A 19,438-nucleotide genomic window follows, 5' to 3' on the forward strand; every position below is an offset into this window, starting at 1 on the left:
AAAACAAAACACTAAAAGCAAATAAATAATTACATGATTAAAGCTGTTTACATCTTTTGAAAAATTGATTGCAATGTATGAAAGTATTCAACCGGTGTAAAGGTTACTCTATCGTTACACATTTCTCAGAACTTATGACAAGCATGGTGTCGTCGTGAACCTCTGTTCCATCTTTTGAATGTGTTTAACTGATACTCTAGTTGTTGTATGAAACCTGTTATGAAAACTCGATTTAGTTTTGCTTTCCTGAATATTATTATTTGAGCCGCGTTCTGATAAAACTGAGCTTATTGCATGTGCGTAAAGTGTCATCCCAGATTAGCCTGTGCAGACCGCACAGGCTAATCAGGGACGACACTTTCCGCTTGTACTAGGTTTTCGGTAAAAAGGGACTTACTTTAAACTAAAAATACCAGGAAAGTGTCGTCCCTGATTAGCCTGTGCGGACTGCACAGGCTAATCTGGGACAACTTTTTACGCACATGCATTTTTCCCAATTTTCTCAGAACAAGGCTCATTTATTAAACAAGAGAGAGTACGATGCGGTCCAATATCAAGGCACATACACGTCTGAGACAAAACGATAGCTTAATGATATTTTTATGTTGCATCTTAGCACAAAACGTGGTTGATAAATCATAAGGCATTTCGATCAGACTGATGCATTGAAAAATTACGAAACATATGCGCAAGGTTAAGTAAAGAGCATGAAATGCAACATATGCATATGTGAAACTTTAGAATTGTGATAACGTGCGTGTTTAATCTGGTATGTGAACATTATGTGAAAAATTGATTCTGAAAACATTTATGATGATTACACTGCTGCTTAAATCCACTATCAAACGTTCAGTATTGAAGACTTACTTATATTTTAAAATGAAGAAAAAATACCTTATAGTAATTAAAAAGTAAGCTTAAATTCATGAAATTACTGTCAAAAATAAACAATACAGAGTAAGTATAACAACCAAATTCTTGTAAAAACAGCGTTATAAAGGTGTTACGAAGATTTTGTTTAAGTGCTTCCGTACCTAAAATGAACAGGGTTAACGTCCTCTCGAAACTATGTATGCTATCGTCATTCAGTAACACAACCTTACTTAACCGAAAAAAGTTAACTACTTAATTGCATAAAAGTTAATGTATTAACCCTATGGGTAGACGTTTACATTCATCTAATGTTAAGATTGTCAAATATTTTCGAACATGATAGGTTTGCTTGTGTTACGGAAAAAAGCGGTCAATCACTTTGCCTTGTACATGTCCATACATTCGGTTTAAAGAAACGTGTGTTTCATAAAAAGTTCACGTAAGTTTGTGTTAACCTTTAAATTAACCGGTCATTATAATAGGTAAACCGGTTAATCTTTTGGTAATCTGTGTCTTCCCTTATTTTGACTTAACCTGAATGTATTTACTTCCATAAAGGTTAAGCATCAACACAATATGAATGGCGTTGTATTTTTTAAATAAACTTACTAACGTTATGTTGTGCTCAATACAACAATAAATATAGGATCTGGCACGAGTTGTCATATCATACCATATTTTATTAAACGAGCTCAGGAATTTTGTTAGTAAGCGAGCCTTACTAAAGAATTTCCTGGACGAGTTTAATAAAATATGGTATGATATGACAACGAGTGTCAGATCTTTTTATCACATGCTTTTAAATGAGCAAATTAAATAAATATTTACGCAAACATAATGATAAGTCCCGAATGTTGTTTTCATTTCGTGACGTCATTTGACGTTGCAACGTCATTTCAGCAAAATAACAAAATGCAATTGGGCAATAAACGAAAACTAAGCCAATGAAAACGCTTAAAAATGTTGTATTACACATGTGTAATATAAAAATATGTAATGGTTGTATCACATGGGAAACAGGGTATAGCATGTGATAAACCTATTTATGCCTAACGTCTAGAAAAAAGGCCTTGACAAACAGCGCAAACCCAGATGAGACGCCGCATGATGCGGCGTCTTATCAGGGTCTGCGCTGTTTTCCGAAACGTATTTCTGTAAGAAATATTCTAAACATCAATATAAATATACTGGGCATGCCTACTTTTGGAAATAAATTGATCCAATTAAGAAGGATGGAAGAGTTCACTACGTTTCAACGGATTAAGTTTGGGAAAATGCAGCTGCTTAACGTTTCCGCATCAATCGTATCCGGGGCGGATCCAGGATTTCTGGTAAGGAGGGGGACGGGATATTGAAAGATTTGCTGGGGACCCAGGGGGCCGCTAGGGCACCTGGTGGGTGCAGAGCAAAGCCCCACTAGGGGGTTCAGGAAGGGGCGAAGCCCCCCCCCCTCCCGTAAGCTCCGCGATTTTGAAGGCTTTGACAACCACTTCTCGAGCATTTTACGCCTAATGTACTTTAATCAAAGTAACTTCTTATATGTCAAAAAAGTGCGTAGTTTATACTTAATACGGATTGATATAGCCCGATAAAATGCTATAAAGAAGAACACACTAACGGTTATCAGGCTAGTGGCGAATACAGTAGGGAGGGAGAGGGCATGAAAACAATTTTGACGCATCCATCTTTGTTGACATAAAATGCAGCGAAAACAGAACCAGTGTGCAAAAAGAAGGATACATCAAAATCGCAAAGTTCGACTTGAAAAACCGGGCGACAGAGAGTCTGAAGGTAAAACATTTAGCGAGTGTCTGTGGTTAGTGGGAAATGCTGTGTATGAAAAAGAAGACAGTTAGTTTAATTAGGTGATTTAGATCTAGTTTAGTGTGAGACGTCTAATGAATTGACTTTACTTTGGCGAATTTAGGGGGGGGGGGGGCTCACGCCGCGCCCGTCCCGCCCCCCCTTGGATCCGCCTATGCGTACGATGGTTCGACTAGCGAAATTAGATAAGATGGTGTGACCGGGATTTCTATATTAATTATAAGTTTATACCCACTTTTCATGTTGAACATTTAAACTGATCTACTTACAGGCCTTTCACTCAGGTAGATACCGGTTTTAACCAGTCGCAGCTTTATATCGCTATTTTTGCTCTGTGTTGCGTGATGAACGTTATGATGAATGCACTTTAAACCGATTTGAACCAGTGTGTGCATTTCGATAGCGTGGGATTCATATTCATCTACGTGCACAAATGCGAATCGTATTTAACAAAATACCTATATTGGACCCCACCCAACAAATAACAACCAAATCCTGTTTATTTAATGCAGGTGCGTAAAGTGTCGTCCCAGATTAGCATATGCAGTCCGCACAGGCTAATCAGAGACGACAATACGCATAAACAGGATTTTTTCTGCAAAGAAGATACTTTCTCTTAACAGAAAATGTCATACAAGCGGAAAGTGTCGTCCTTGATGAGCCTGTGCGGACTGAATATGCTAATCTGAGACGACACTGAACACACAGTTATTAAACCCCCTTTATACAGAACACGGCTCATATAATTGCACAATGGTATGCCACTGTGGGCAGCGGCTATTATCATCGGCGATCAAATACAGTAACAAAGAAAACATTGCAGTCAACCTTTGATTAGAAAGCTAAAAGAGAAGATTAAACATTAAGATATTTTATTGTAAACCAATACATGGAGCGGACATGGAGGGACTGGACATTCATAAATTAATATAACTAATACATAGAACGTTTTGGTAATCTTGTTTCGTCATGCCTTGGTTACACTTCTAACGCAAATGTACATCGACATGTTTCATGCATTTATATCCCGTTCTTACAAAGTATTTTCGAACACAGGCACTGTAATGTACAATGCTAAAAAAGTGAAACACGAGTCATCAAATAAATATTTATAAGAACTCTAACCAATATCAAAGGTAGTGACGCATATTATGTTAAATGCGTCGATAACAAATGCTAAAATGTTTTTTTTTACAGCAAGGATACGAACGGAATTGATAACCGCAAATATAATGCAAGTGATGCCAAGTTGAGACAAAATCTCAACTTAAAAGCGGTGCATCGAAAGTGCGTAACAGCATTATAGTCAGAACTCGGGGTTTAACGTTAAAGCTACACTAGAAAGTAGGTACAAAATGCATTACCCCTTTTGTTATATGTTAGTAAAATGAATGTAGAATGTCACAACTACGCAATACAAATCATCTCTTGCATCTTGATGGAGTGCACTATGTAGTTTATGTATTAATGGAAATTTATGTGTACATGACTTTAAATTTGTGTTTCAGTTTCAAAATAAGCCTTGTAATGCACAATCGTTTATGCATATTTAAATAAGTCGTTGAAACAACCATCTTAAGAAAACATGTTAGAGCTGTTAATGTATATATAGGATATGGCACGAGTTGTCATATCATACCATATTTTATTAAACGAGTTCAGGAATTTTGTTAGTAAGCGAGCCTTTGGCGAGCTTACTTAAGAATGTCCTGGACGAGTTTACTAAAATATTTTATCACATGCTATACCCTGTTTCCCATGTAATACAACCATTACATATTTTTTGTATTACACATGTGTAATACAACATTTTGAAGCGTTTTCATTGGCTTAGTTTTCGTTTATTGACCAATCGCATTTTGTTATCTTGCTGAAATGACGTTGCAACGTCAAATGACGTCACAAAATGTAAACAACATTCGGGATTTTATCATTATGTTTGCGTAAATATTTATTTAATTTGCTCATTTAAAAGCATGCGATAAAAAAAGGTCTGACACTCGTTGTCATATCATACCATATTTTATAAAACTCGTCTAAGAAATTCGTTAGTAAGCTCGCCAAAGGCTCGCTTACAAACAAAATTACTGAACTCGTTTAATAAAATATGGTATGATATGACAACGCGTGCCAGATCCTATATGTATGAAATGACAACGAGTGTCAGATCTTTTTTATCACATGCTTTTAAATGAGCAAATTAAATAAATATTTACGCAAACATAATTATAAATGTTGACATTTCGTGACGTCATTTGACGTTGCAACGTCATTTCAGCAAAATAACAGAATGCGATTGGTCAATCGAACGAAAATAAGCCAATGAAAACGCTTAAAAAGTATATTCCACATTTGTAAGATAAAAATATTTGTAACGATTATATTGCATGGGACACAGAGTATGGCATGTGAATAAAATGAGTTTTAAACATTTGTTTTTACCAATCCGGTTGGTCAGACAGAATAGGAGAGAGGGGATGGAAATGAGCAGGGGACAGTACCGTGCTGTTTCACTCCATTCATTTTATTATTTTATTTATCCTAACTTATATTACTCTTAACCCTCAAATACCAATATATTTCGCATGCGAGTACAACAGCTGTCAGTGAATGACTTGTAATTAGATTGTTATTCCTGATATTTTAGGATATCGTTTAAAAAAAAAAAATACGTCTTAAACATGCATGAACCAAACATATTTACGCAAATTGATAATAAGGTTATTTTGGTTTAAACATGGGTTAAAGTTATAGCGCATTAATCACAGTATATTACATTTATTATGATTATGATAGGGTTTCCCCCATTATATTATCGACTTCTAACTAATTATAGATAAGGTGGTAGATTACTTTGACTTACGGAAGCATCGGTTATTAATGTAAGGATCGGAATATATTCAATATGTTCAACGCCAATGTTTTACTAAAGACCCCTTATACCACACTGAGCACAATAAAGAAACGAGAGCGCCGATGGCGTTGAAAGACTATTTGCAATATACATGGAAGTTTCTGCTGAAGTAAATGTTAAAGGATAAGTTGTCTGAATGAAAATGTAAAAGGCTAACAAAAAGTTTTTTTTATAAAGAACAAGTCAATTGCCAAGCAATAAAAGTCCCCTACATCGCATGAAGCAGTAATATTATGGTCTCCCTTGGTTTACAAGGGACGTAATTCTTTTAACTTTGCGCTGTAGACGGTAATTTTGTAAAAAATAACTCGCTTTTACCAATAACATAATTGTTTTACGAACGAAATTTGTTTTAATTTCTAAGAACGTGTTTTCACGTAAAACGGGCTTAGAACAATTCACTTACATGATGCAAGCAATGTTCTTGAAAAAAAATGTTAGAAAAAAAATCTAAATGAAAAATTGTAAGAATTACGAAATACTATATTAAATATCTTTTTCGTCTGCCCAATTGCAGAAAAGCCTATTTGCGCTGCACTCCTGCGGTTATACGTATTGCCATAATCAACTAGTAAGATCGTGTTCATAAATAACACATATACAATCTGAGCTTACAGGAATATATTAGAATGATGCAGACATTTCTGTTAAATCATCATTGTATAATACATGTACTTTGAATATTCGTCGCTTTTGCGATAGCATGGTTGACATTACGAACTTTTCAAAACTATAACCTGTACACTTTAAAAGATGAATGTAACTGTGTACAGTGACCTTTATGAGTTTACACTAACATTTTTTGCAAGATATAAGCAATATATTTCCTGTTTTCGTATTTAGAATTATACCAGCAAAGATTCTGCTTTCCGCTGTATTACAACGTTTCACTCTCCGCTCTCCGCGCTGAAGTCAGTGTCAATTACAAACCGATCGATTTTTCGGCTGCTAACGACATTGTCAAAACTAACGACATTGTCAAAACAACGTATAAGTGTAGTTGTCAACCGACATATACTGGCTTATTACGTATATGTTGTGCAATAAACACAATGTTTACCTTATAATGATGACATTATATAAATCTTAAGATTGGGCTTATGAGAATATGTTTATAAATATATTTTTAAAATAGACCTCGAAGTGTACTTTAACATAATGCATTTCAGAGCATAAACCCTTCCATTTTACTTTGCCAACAGTGTGTTTGCACTTTCGTTGAGCACATACCGTCTTTCGTGCATTGCATAACATAGATATTGGCACGAACAAAAACACTTGTATTTGTTTCGACAACTGACAATTCTCTCAAAGCTGCGGTTTTTAGCGATTGCACATGTGCAGCTTTTCATTATTTTTAACCAACCATATAATTTTGAACGTGTATACTTTATTTTTGGATTTTTATGAACTTCGAAACAAGGTTCGATATTGATTCAATCAACGAAAGCACGTTCCTCTCTTTTTATTTTGTTTTCAAACAAAATCACAGGGGGGCCATTGGAAGAAATTGACTGCATATCCCTGTAAACTTTAACCCTTTGCATGCTTGGAAATGTGTCGTCTGCTAAAATGTCGTCTGCTGAATTTCTAAAATTAGCATTTTCTTTGATTTTTTTCAAAGAATACTTTAAGAATAGCAAACAGTTTGGATCCTGATGAGACGCCACAGAACGTCTCATCTGGATCCAAACTGTTTGCAAAGGCCTTCAAAATTTGGTTTCAGCACTGAAAGAGTTAAGCAACATCCGATTTGCTAACGTTACGTCCGATCTGGCTTTTTGTTGGCAATTTCCTCTTGTGATACACAAAACGTGCATAATATTAGGTCAGAATAACCTCGTTATTAACGTTCTTTGTGATTTTGTAAGGCTTCACATATGATGGAATACAACATCATTTAAAGCTTAATGTGAAAACGATGACCTTTTTGAGACGCTCGCATTTTGTATTTTTTTTTCTATTTTGTTTGTGCACCTTATATACATGTCACACCGTATGATTCATAATCGTATTTTATATTATGAGAGGTCACATATATTCTACAGTAAAAGCACCAGTTATTTATGAACATTAATAATATAAAGTGCGTTCTTACATTATGTCTTCAATATAAAACCATAAATGATTAAAAAAACTTTACAAAGCATTTCAGATTTTGATTTCGATCACATGTGTTAAGGACGAATAATAAGAACCTATAACTTAAATGGATATTATTTTTCAATATATTCAAATATTTCATCTTTTGTTACTGTTTGACAAATACTTTAAAAATCTGGATGCCGATCAACGTGTTTTTCCGGTCCGTTTGTTGGTTTACAACGAAAACAAATGTATTCAGTATGCAATATAGCGAGTAAATGTATGGGTCTTTGTGAAGAGTAATTCTCGCCTATAGTGCACGCAAGACTAAAAACGCCGTATTTCGCTAAAGGTCACACTAAACTGTCAGTAGGTTACACAACTATCTGTGTACTCTGACAATAATTTATATTTTCAAGATGTAAATGATGAATACTTACATTTAAGATCGAGCCTAATAAAACTTACGCGTTTATCGATACGACAAACATCAAATTAAAGTAAGCCGCTTTGAGGCCAATAATTTTAGTTGCGCAATAAGCAAACGGACAGAAATATATAAAATATTTGTATTCTCTTCCGACATAAAAGATCATCATATCTCCCCTTAGTTATTTTGTAAAAGACGATGATAATGCTGTGTTGATTGTAACTATGTCAGTCTTTGGTATGACTAGTGGTTGGTCAGTATCAAGATTGAATTAAACATTTTTTACGTATTAATGCGATAGAACAAAAATACTTTATTAAGGACGCCACATTTGATCATGCGTTCTTGAAATAAACAGGAACCATTTGAAGCAATGGAGGTTTGGTCGTCATAAATGTTTTACGAATGTATATGTGTGACAATCAATTACACATACTTTTCCACTGGCGCATTCATTATTGGATGGATGTGAATATAGTTATAGAAACATAAATGCAAATGAAATCACTCTGAATGTTGCCACACGTTAATGTTTTTATTTTATTAAAGTGGAACCGCGGCTTAGTTACTTGTTCCCGCTTCCTATTGAGTCTTTTCTATAAAGACAGTCGTGCATACATGAACTCAAGCAGAAGCAAAATATTTGTTCCCTTGCGTATTTCTAAACTATTAGTAAAGTAAGTTTGTTAGTTTTTTTTCAGATAAAACATGTTGACTTATCTTTGTTTATTGTCTGAATCAAATGTTTGCAAAAAAGTAAGGAATGTGAAAGAGGTATTGCCGAGTAGTATTATATCCGTGAACAGTGGCAGATATTTGGGTTTTTACGCATGTTCTGGGCACCAGAAACAAGTAGAGATTAATTTTATCTGATCTTAACGGAATATCTGAACATAATGTAAACGCAATAATGGGTGCATTTTTACCTGTATACATTCTGCATAAAGTCTGCATTAAATGGTTGATCCAGATTTTCCAGACACTGTTAAAATCACTGATTATAACGTCACGAATTTCGACAAACAGCTGCAAACCGAAACTTTATTAACTATCAAACTGTACACGTGTACTCACGTAGAAAATAACAGCCGAACTCACTTTTGTTTATTGGACAATAAATATATCCTTACATAAACTTTCATTTTTTTGCATTTTCAGATCGAAGGTTTCATAAAAACCGCACTATTGTAGCAGGAAATTGTAAAACACGAGATGCCATTAATATAAAATCGGTATATTTGGCACACGCGCACACTATAACAGGAAATGGCGTTTGCAGAAAAGCATGCTTATCGAATAATCTACATCTCTCTCTTAAAAGACAGGAGCCGGTCTTTCAAAACATCGACCAAAATAAATAAACAGAATTTTATGATCAGAACAAACACATATTAATTAGCAGTATGTTCCCAAAATTATTACGCCATAAAGATCAAAAGGAAATGAATAGATCTTAAGAAATCTACGTATAATTGAGGTTTTTATTGTAAACAATGGCATCGTACTTTATAAATGTTTTTTTTTTCCACATTTATTTCAGTCGTGTTCTGAGAAAACTGGGCTTAATGCATGTGCGTCAAGTGTCATTTCAGATTAGCCTGTGCAGTCCGCACAGGCTAGTCAGCGACGACACTTTCCGCCTTAACTTGATTTTCGGTGAGCAGGGACTTCCTTGAAACTAAAAAGACCATACTAGCGGAAAGTGTCGTCCCTGATTAGCCTGTGCTAATTTGGGACCACACTTTACGCACATGCAAGAAGCCCAGTGTTTTACCATAAAGAAATATGGAGTATATTACATGTATTAATTGATTTTTGAACTTAATGTTCACAATGTCAAACCATCGATCGCGTAAATTGAGGAACTTTTGTTTGCAAATAAACGGTTATTTGAATTTATATGACTTACATATCTATTGAATAGACTATTTATGTAAATGCAGGCGAGCTGTTATTTTATCCCTGGCTCACTTCATATTTCGCAGCGCACGATGAACCTTTTGGGTAGCAGACCACAGTAGACACACACTCTCTCGGAGCCGCGGACGCCTTCTTGATCTCCACCACGCTCAATTCAGAAAACAATGAACCTGCAATCATAAAAACACATTCACTGCACACAAGTAGTCTGAAACTTACATTTAAGATAAAAAAAGAGCATATGGAACCTGTACAGGTGATACTATTGACAAAAGTGAAAGAATTGCAAGGCCGCAAACAGTGGCTTCAAAATAAACGTTTTACCATGTACGAAAGTGGCTGGGGACGAATGAAATGGAAATGATAGCCTGCTTTTGGAATGATATTTTTACACGCAAAACATAGCACAACCCATAAAACCATGAATAAATACCACGTAACCAGGTGGTTTTCGCGCAATACTTCACAGCGTGACCCTACTAGCGATTCCAGCTTAAAAAGAACCCAAAATACAATATGCCTTCCGCAGTTTTCCTTCCTGAGTAACAAAGAACACAACAACAACAACAGGTCATGACCCCACAGTTTCGCATTTGAAAATGGTCATATTCTCAGGATTTAATGCAATTTGGGGATACAATAAGACCTATTACCCTCAAATTTGACATGGAAACCTACCCTTTCCCAATATTTCACTTTTTGACCGGGGCCAATTCGCATATTTCTGCTTCCTACCGTGTACTGCTACCTTAAGGACACCAATTATTCTTTTTCATTACTGCAAAAGCAGCTTTTTTAAGTATTGTAGACTATTCCTGACAAAAACACACTGTTTTCACTCAACTGTACTGCAAAATAGACTGTCTTTCTTCATATCAAACACTTAACCCAAAGTGCACACTTTACTCCTATTTCACGGAGAATTCATGCATTCAGAGTTCTGAGTGAGACACTCTTTAAATCTCTCCTGGAACCTTTTAGACATCTTTCAAACATGTTTCCTTTATATAAACACTCTACTCATGCTTATATACATCTTACTTGCACAGCAGATACCTTTTCCAACATGTCTGGACCTAATTTTTGAGAAAAATAGTTGATTTTTCAGCCCGCGAAGTGCCAATTTCCTTGACTTTTGTCTATTTTGCTCCTTTCTTCTACATTAATACAACTGTTTTAGCATACATAAGACACTAAGAACATGAGAAAGACTCAAATAACATGAAACAGTAAGAATAACCTATTAAAATAATAACAAACTCGATGTCGGACAGCCATATCACTGTTACGAGCTTTTTTCTGATTCCAGCTGAAACAAGATGTGTTTGTGAAACACTATGTACACCCACCACATATATATGACCTTTGTACTTGACCTTTGACCTTGACGGATGACCTTGACCTTTCACCACTCAAAATGTGCAGCTCCATGAGGTACACATGCATGCCAAATATCAAATTGCTATCTTCAATATTGCAAAATTTGACCTTTGACCTTGAACTATGACCTTGAAGGATGACTTTGACCTTGACCTTTTACCACTCAAAATGTGCAGCTCCATGAGATACACATGCATGCCAAATATCAAGTTGCTATCTTTAATATTGCATAAATTATGGTTAATGTAAAGGTTTGACGCTAACAAACAAACCAACGAACAAACCAACAGACAGGGCAAACACAATATGTCCCCCAGTATAGTCTGGGGAACATAAACAGCCATTTTTCAATATTTGAATCATCTCCCTTATTTAGATCAGTTATTTACATCCAAATTATGAAAACTAAGCTCATCCAAGCCCATTTTTTGACTGGACGGTGGTGAAAAATCTTTAAAAAATACATTTCACAGGCCGACTGTGTAAATTGTTTTTGTCATTAACCAATTAAGGACACCAAGTACTCTTTTTCATAACTGTTAAAGCATCTATTTCTAGTATTTTAGACAATTCCTAATAAAAACAGACTGTTTTCAATCAACTGTTTTGCAAAAAAAATTGTCTTTCTTCACGCCAAACACTTAACCCAAAGTGACACTTTACTCCTATTTCACTAGTAATTCATGCTTTCAGAGTTCCAAGAAAGACACACATTAAATGTCTCCTGGAACCTTTTGGAAACCATTTAAACACTCTGCTCATGCTTATATACATCTTACTTGCACCGCCGATACCTTTCCCAACATGTCTGGACCTAATTTTTGAGAAAAATAGTTGATTTTTCAGCCTTCGGGGTGCTAATTTCCTTGACTTTTTGTCTATTTGGCTCCTTTTCCTACATTAATACAACTGTTTAAGTATATATAAGACAATAAGAACATGAGAAACACTCAAATAACATGTTACAGTAAGAGTAACGTGATAAAATAATAACAAACTGGATGTCGGACAGCGAAATCACTGTAAGAGCTTTGTTCGGATTCCAGCTGAAAATAGCCATTTTTTAATATTTGAATTACCTCCCTTTTTCAGATCAGTTATTTACATCCAAATTATGAAAACTAAGCTCATCAAAGCCCATTTTCACACTGCACATTCGTGCAAAAGCTTAAAAAAATACATTTCACAGGCAGGCTGTGTAAACAAAAATTTGTCATTTACCACTTAAGGTAGCAGACCACAGTAGACACACACTCTCTCGGAGCCGCGGACGCCTTCTTGATCTCCACCACGCTCAATTCAGAAAACAATGAACCTGCAATCATAAAAACACATTCACTGCACACAAGTAGTCTGAAACTTACATTTAAGATAAAAAAAAGAGCATATGGAACCTGTACAGGTGATACTATTGACAAAAGTGAAAGAATTGCAAGGCCGCAAACAGTGGCTTCAAAATAAACGTTTTACCATGTACGAAAGTGGCTGGGGACGAATGAAATGGAAATGATAGCCTGCTTTTGGAATGATATTTTTACACGCAAAACATAGCACAACCCATAAAACCATGAATAAATACCACGTAACCAGGTGGTTTTCGCGCAATACTTCACAGCGTGACCCTACTAGCGATTCCAGCTTAAAAAGAACCCAAAATACAATATGCCTACCGCAGTTTTCCTTCCTGAGTAACAAAGAACACAACAACAACAACAGGTCATGACCCCACAGTTTCGCATTTGAAAATGGTCATATTCTCAGGATTTAATGCAATTTGGGGATACAATAAGACCTATTACCCTCAAATTTGACATGGAAACCTACCCTTTCCCAATATTTCACTTTTTGACCGGGGCCAATTCGCATATTTCTGCTTCCTACCGTGTACTGCTACCTTAAGGACACCAATTATTCTTTTTCATTACTGCAAAAGCAGCTTTTTTTAAGTATTGTAGACTATTCCTGACAAAAACACACTGTTTTCACTCAACTGTACTGCAAAATAGACTGTCTTTCTTCATATCAAACACTTAACCCAAAGTGCACACTTTACTCCTATTTCACGGAGAATTCATGCATTCAGAGTTCTGAGTGAGACACTCTTTAAATCTCTCCTGGAACCTTTTAGACATCTTTCAAACATGTTTCCTTTATATAAACACTCTACTCATGCTTATATACATCTTACTTGCACAGCAGATACCTTTTCCAACATGTCTGGACCTAATTTTGAGAAAAATAGTTGATTTTTCAGCCCGCGAAGTGCCAATTTCCTTGACTTTTGTCTATTTTGCTCCTTTCTTCTACATTAATACAACTGTTTTAGCATACATAAGACACTAAGAACATGAGAAAGACTCAAATAACATGAAACAGTAAGAATAACCTATTAAAATAATAACAAACTCGATGTCGGACAGCCATATCACTGTTACGAGCTTTTTTCTGATTCCAGCTGAAACAAGATGTGTTTGTGAAACACTATGTACACCCACCACATATATATGACCTTTGTACTTGACCTTTGACCTTGACGGATGACCTTGACCTTTCACCACTCAAAATGTGCAGCTCCATGAGGTACACATGCATGCCAAATATCAAATTGCTATCTTCAATATTGCAAAATTTGACCTTTGACCTTGAACTATGACCTTGAAGGATGACTTTGACCTTGACCTTTTACCACTCAAAATGTGCAGCTCCATGAGATACACATGCATGCCAATATCAAGTTGCTATCTTTAATATTGCATAAATTATGGTTAATGTAAAGGTTTGACGCTAACAAACAAACCAACGAACAAACCAACAGACAGGGCAAACACAATATGTCCCCCAGTATAGTCTGGGGAACATAAACAGCCATTTTTCAATATTTGAATCATCTCCCTTATTTAGATCAGTTATTTACATCCAAATTATGAAAACTAAGCTCATCCAAGCCCATTTTTTGACTGGACGGTGGTGAAAAATCTTTAAAAAATACATTTCACAGGCCGACTGTGTAAATTGTTTTTGTCATTAACCAATTAAGGACACCAAGTACCCTTTTTCATAACTGTTAAAGCATCTATTTCTAGTATTTTAGACAATTCCTAATAAAAACAGACTGTTTTCAATCAACTGTTTTGCAAAAAAAATTGTCTTTCTTCACGCCAAACACTTAACCCAAAGTGACACTTTACTCCTATTTCACTAGTAATTCATGCTTTCAGAGTTCCAAGAAAGACACACATTAAATGTCTCCTGGAACCTTTTGGAAACCATTTAAACACTCTGCTCATGCTTATATACATCTTACTTGCACCGCCGATACCTTTCCCAACATGTCTGGACCTAATTTTTGAGAAAAATAGTTGATTTTTCAGCCTTCGGGGTGCTAATTTCCTTGACTTTTTGTCTATTTGGCTCCTTTTCCTACATTAATACAACTGTTTAAGTATATATAAGACAATAAGAACATGAGAAACACTCAAATAACATGTTACAGTAAGAGTAACGTGATAAAATAATAACAAACTGGATGTCGGACAGCGAAATCACTGTAAGAGCTTTGTTCGGATTCCAGCTGAAAATAGCCATTTTTTAATATTTGAATTACCTCCCTTTTTCAGATCAGTTATTTACATCCAAATTATGAAAACTAAGCTCATCAAAGCCCATTTTCACACTGCACATTCGTGCAAAAGCTTAAAAAAATACATTTCACAGGCAGGCTGTGTAAACAAAAATTTGTCATTTACCACTTAAGGTAGCAGACCACAGTAGACACACACTCTCTCGGAGCCGCGGACGCCTTCTTGATCTCCACCACGCTCAATTCAGAAAACAATGAACCTGCAATCATAAAAACACATTCACTGCACACAAGTAGTCTGAAACTTACATTTAAGATAAAAAAAAGAGCATATGGAACCTGTACAGGTGATACTATTGACAAAAGTGAAAGAATTGCAAGGCCGCAAACAGTGGCTTCAAAATAAACGTTTTACCATGTACGAAAGTGGCTGGGGACGAATGAAATGGAAATGATAGCCTGCTTTTGGAATGATATTTTTACACGCAAAACATAGCACAACCCATAAAACCATGAATAAATACCACGTAACCAGGTGGTTTTCGCGCAATACTTCACAGCGTGACCCTACTAGCGATTCCAGCTTAAAAAGAACCCAAAATACAATATGCCTACCGCAGTTTTCCTTCCTGAGTAACAAAGAACACAACAACAACAACAGGTCATGACCCCACAGTTTCGCATTTGAAAATGGTCATATTCTCAGGATTTAATGCAATTTGGGGATACAATAAGACCTATTACCCTCAAATTTGACATGGAAACCTACCCTTTCCCAATATTTCACTTTTTTGACCGGGGCCAATTCGCATATTTCTGCTTCCTACCGTGTACTGCTACCTTAAGGACACCAATTATTCTTTTTCATTACTGCAAAAGCAGCTTTTTTAAGTATTGTAGACTATTCCTGACAAAACACACTGTTTTTCACTCAACTGTACTGCAAAATAGACTGTCTTTCTTCATATCAAACACTTAACCCAAAGTGCACACTTTACTCCTATTTCACGGAGAATTCATGCATTCAGAGTTCTGAGTGAGACACTCTTTAAATCTCTCCTGGAACCTTTTAGACATCTTTCAAACATGTTTCCTTTATATAAACACTCTACTCATGCTTATATACATCTTACTTGCACAGCAGATACCTTTTCCAACATGTCTGGACCTAATTTTGAGAAAAATAGTTGATTTTTCAGCCCGCGAAGTGCCAATTTCCTTGACTTTTGTCTATTTTGCTCCTTTCTTCTACATTAATACAACTGTTTTAGCATACATAAGACACTAAGAACATGAGAAAGACTCAAATAACATGAAACAGTAAGAATAACCTATTAAAATAATAACAAACTCGATGTCGGACAGCCATATCACTGTTACGAGCTTTTTTCTGATTCCAGCTGAAACAAGATGTGTTTGTGAAACACTATGTACACCCACCACATATATATGACCTTTGTACTTGACCTTTGACCTTGACGGATGACCTTGACCTTTCACCACTCAAAATGTGCAGCTCCATGAGGTACACATGCATGCCAAATATCAAATTGCTATCTTCAATATTGCAAAATTTGACCTTTGACCTTGAACTATGACCTTGAAGGATGACTTTGACCTTGACCTTTACCACTCAAATGTGCAGCTCCATGAGATACACATGCATGCCAAATATCAAGTTGCTATCTTTAATATTGCATAAATTATGGTTAATGTAAAGGTTTGACGCTAACAAACAAACCAACGAACAAACCAACAGACAGGGCAAACACAATATGTCCCCCAGTATAGTCTGGGGAACATAAACAGCCATTTTCAATATTTGAATCATCTCCCTTATTTAGATCAGTTATTTACATCCAAATTATGAAAACTAAGCTCATCCAAGCCCATTTTTTGACTGGACGGTGGTGAAAAATCTTTAAAAAAATACATTTCACAGGCCGACTGTGTAAATTGTTTTTGTCATTAACCAATTAAGGACACCAAGTACTCTTTTTCATAACTGTTAAAGCATCTATTTCTAGTATTTTAGACAATTCCTAATAAAAACAGACTGTTTCAATCAACTGTTTTGCAAAAAAAATTGTCTTTCTTCACGCCAAACACTTAACCCAAAGTGACACTTTACTCCTATTTCACTAGTAATTCATGCTTTCAGAGTTCCAAGAAAGACACACATTAAATGTCTCCTGGAACCTTTTGGAAACCATTTAAAACACTCTGCTCATGCTTATATACATCTTACTTGCACCGCCGATACCTTTCCCAACATGTCTGGACCTAATTTTTGAGAAAAATAGTTGATTTTTCAGCCTTCGGGGTGCTAATTTCCTTGACTTTTTGTCTATTTGGCTCCTTTTCCTACATTAATACAACTGTTTAAGTATATATAAGACAATAAGAACATGAGAAACACTCAAATAACATGTTACAGTAAGAGTAACGTGATAAAATAATAACAAACTGGATGTCGGACAGCGAAATCACTGTAAGAGCTTTGTTCGGATTCCAGCTGAAATAGCCATTTTTTAATATTTGAATTACCTCCCTTTTTCAGATCAGTTATTTACATCCAAATTATGAAAACTAAGCTCATCAAAGCCCATTTTCACACTGCACATTCGTGCAAAAGCTTAAAAAAATACATTTCACAGGCAGGCTGTGTAAACAAAAATTTGTCATTTACCACTTAAGGTAGCAGACCACAGTAGACACACACTCTCTCGGAGCCGCGGACGCCTTCTTGATCTCCACCACGCTCAATTCAGAAAACAATGACCTGCAATCATAAAAACACATTCACTGCACACAAGTAGTCTGAACTTACATTTAAGATAAAAAAAGAGCATATGGAACCTGTACAGGTGATACTATTGACAAAAGTGAAAGAATTGCAAGGCCGCAAACAGTGGCTTCAAAATAAACGTTTTACCATGTACGAAAGTGGCTGGGGACGAATGAAATGGAAATGATAGCCTGCTTTTGGAATGATATTTTTACACGCAAAACATAGCACAACCCATAAAACCATGAATAAATACCACGTAACCAGGTGGTTTTCGCGCAATACTTCACAGCGTGACCCTACTAGCGATTCCAGCTTAAAAGAACCCAAAATACAATATGCCTTCCGCAGTTTTCCTTCCTGAGTAACAAAGAACACAACAACAACAACAGGTCATGACCCCACAGTTTCGCATTTGAAAATGGTCATATTCTCAGGATTTAATTCAATTTGGGGATACAATAAGACCTATTACCCTCAAATTTGACATGGAAACCTACCCTTTCCCAATATTTCACTTTTGACCGGGGCCAATTCGCATATTTCTGCTTCCTACCGTGTACTGCTACCTTAAGGACACCAATTATTCTTTTTCATTACTGCAAAAGCAGCTTTTTTAAGTATTGTAGACTATTCCTGACAAAAACACACTGTTTTCACTCAACTGTACTGCAAAATAGACTGTCTTTCTTCATATCAAACACTTAACCCAAAGTGCACACTTTACTCCTATTTCACGGAGAATTCATGCATTCAGAGTTCTGAGTGAGACACTCTTTAAATCTCTCCTGGAACCTTTTAGACATCTTTCAAACATGTTTCCTTTATATAACACTCTACTCATGCTTATATACATCTTACTTGCACAGCAGATACCTTTTCCAACATGTCTGGACCTAATTTTGAGAAAAATAGTTGATTTTTCAGCCCGCGAAGTGCCAATTTCCTTGACTTTTGTCTATTTTGCTCCTTTCTTCTACATTAATACAACTGTTTTAGCATACATAAGACACTAAGAACATGAGAAAGACTCAAATAACATGAAACAGTAAGAATAACCTATTAAAATAATAACAAACTCGATGTCGGACAGCCATATCACTGTTACGAGCTTTTTTCTGATTCCAGCTGAAACAAGATGTGTTTGTGAAACACTATGTAACCCCACCACATATATTAGACCTTGTACTTGACCTTTGACCTTGACGGATGACCTTGACCTTTCACCACTCAAAATGTGCAGCTCCATGAGGTACACATGCATGCCAAATATCAAATTGCTATCTTCAATATTGCAAAATTTGAACCTTTGACCTGAACTATGACCTTGAAGGATGACTTTGACCTTGACCTTTTACCACTCAAAATGTGCAGCTCCATGAGATACACATGCATGCCAAATATCAAGTTGCTATCTTTAATATTGCATAAATTATGGTAATGTAAAGGTTTGACGCTAACAAACAAACCAACGAACAAAACCAACAGACCAGGGCAAACACAATATGTCCCCCAGTATAGTCTGGGGGAACATAAACAGCCAGTTTTCATATTTGAATCATCTCCCTTATTTAGATCAGTTATTTACATCCAATTATGAAAACTAAGCTCATCCAAGCCCATTTTTTGACTGGACGGTGGTGA

The 19,438-nt window shown here is 35.8% G+C and overlaps 2 protein-coding genes and 1 long non-coding RNA gene across 6 annotated transcripts in view; 2 read left to right on the forward strand and 1 right to left on the reverse strand.

Annotated features, from left to right (window-relative positions):
- LOC127860121 (uncharacterized) overlaps nucleotides 1-19,438 on the forward strand; it is a 252,862-nt gene that overhangs the window by 152,856 nt on the left and 80,568 nt on the right. The window lies entirely within an intron of this gene.
- The window catches only part of LOC127860122 (39S ribosomal protein L40, mitochondrial-like), a 250,497-nt gene that overhangs the window by 53,602 nt on the left and 177,457 nt on the right, over nucleotides 1-19,438 (forward strand). The gene's annotated exons all lie outside the window — the stretch shown is intronic.
- On the reverse strand, nucleotides 10,124-17,789 carry LOC127860133 (uncharacterized). The gene is made up of 4 exons (XR_008039609.1): nucleotides 17,696-17,789; nucleotides 15,173-15,266; nucleotides 12,648-12,741; nucleotides 10,124-10,216 (listed from the first exon to the last, which is right to left on the reverse strand). It is a non-coding gene; the product is annotated as an uncharacterized LOC127860133 (long non-coding RNA).

Source organism: Dreissena polymorpha, chromosome 15, assembly GCF_020536995.1.
Source record: "Dreissena polymorpha isolate Duluth1 chromosome 15, UMN_Dpol_1.0, whole genome shotgun sequence".
In the NCBI taxonomy this organism is placed as follows: Eukaryota; Metazoa; Mollusca; class Bivalvia; order Myida; family Dreissenidae; genus Dreissena; species Dreissena polymorpha.